Here is a 1,358-nt window from a genome sequence, read left to right as displayed (position 1 = left end):
AGGAAGGTTGGGCAATCCTACTTCCGTAGTGATACTGCCTCGGAAACCCAAGGAGGGGGTCGCTATGAGTCGGGGCCGACTCGACAGCACATAACAACAACAACAACAATGTAAATGTTCACCTTATATGCTTATCTATTGTTTAGCTGGAAGCCACAGGAGTGAGCTCAGGTCCAGACTGGAAGGGTAACTAGGGGCCATAGTCTCAGGGGTCTCAACAGGTGCTATCAGACCAGCAAACCTGGTCTTAAAGATAAAAGAATTTCTAAATGTCATGTATTTGGATGTGACACACTAGCAAAAGCCCTCACCATAAATATCCATGAAATTTTTCCAAGATTATGGCCAAATAGAGGTGCCAAAGCCTTGGCTTGCAGTTCCTTACAGGAAAGGAGCAATGTGAATCTTGAGATTCCTTTGCAAGTAGATTTTTCAACACTAAGAGAGGAGCTTGCCCAGAAGATCCATGTGCAGTACTTGGGCATGTTATCTATACATAAACCCGTCAGAATGAATGCTCTGAACAGTGCCATAGACAGACCTGTAACTTCATCCAACAAGGATTGGCCATCCGTGAACATGAATGTATCCAATGCTATTATGACTGTCATCAGTGATAAAAAATGAAGAGGAAATCCTACTGGAGTGTCATTGCAATTCCCATCCTTCATGGGTATCAGGAAGGATGCTCACACATTTACCTTCACCATGGCCAATGGGAATCAGCTGTTTGAGTGCCACATGTTGTAGTGTGAACCAAATATGACTAATGTTTCTGAGGCAGTCTAGGCTGCCTGCATATTACAATACCAGAAATGCTTGGTAGCTAGACTGCCTACTCAGAAAGTTCAACCACCTTCTCTACCAGCAGACTCCATAACGAGAAGAGTCAGAACCAATGTAAAATGAGGGGTCTTATCCCTCATTGACACTATGAAACAGAAACAGCCTGTCACAGAAATGCCATAGCTGCATATGTTAAAAGATTCTATAATATTTAACTCAAGATTAAATAGCTAGGAAGGTTCTGGTAAGATGGCAGAATAGGCAGAAAGACTGCACAGACCCTCTTCAACAAAAAAAAGGAGAACCAATTAACACAGATACAGAAGATAATCCTGGACCACTAAGCCTTGAAGAGAAGGATATAGAAGTGGACTAAACTCTTAACTAGCAGAAGAATTTACATGAAAACACCAAAAAAGGAGACATACGAAGCGGCAGTCTGGCAGCGATCCTGACAGCACAGACAACTTGGATATTGCCGAGTGGTGGTAGGACCTAAGAATTAACCTAAAAATCGGCTCTCCTAGCCAGGGACTACACGGTGAGGACTGCCCTGGTGGCTGGTGAATAAA

At 43.2% G+C, this 1,358-nt stretch overlaps 1 pseudogene; it reads left to right on the top strand.

The window, feature by feature from the left end:
• The first annotated feature begins 253 nt into the window (after positions 1-253).
• Positions 254-969, top strand: LOC103213530 (annotated as a pseudogene).
• Positions 970-1,358: the final 389 nt, after the last annotated feature.

The sequence above is a fragment of the Orycteropus afer genome, unplaced genomic scaffold (assembly GCF_000298275.1).
Source record: "Orycteropus afer afer isolate SDZICR_OR568_19922 unplaced genomic scaffold, OryAfe1.0 scaffold05115, whole genome shotgun sequence".
NCBI classification, from domain to species: Eukaryota; Metazoa; Chordata; class Mammalia; order Tubulidentata; family Orycteropodidae; genus Orycteropus; species Orycteropus afer.
This window is presented reverse-complemented; position numbering and strand designations above follow the sequence as displayed.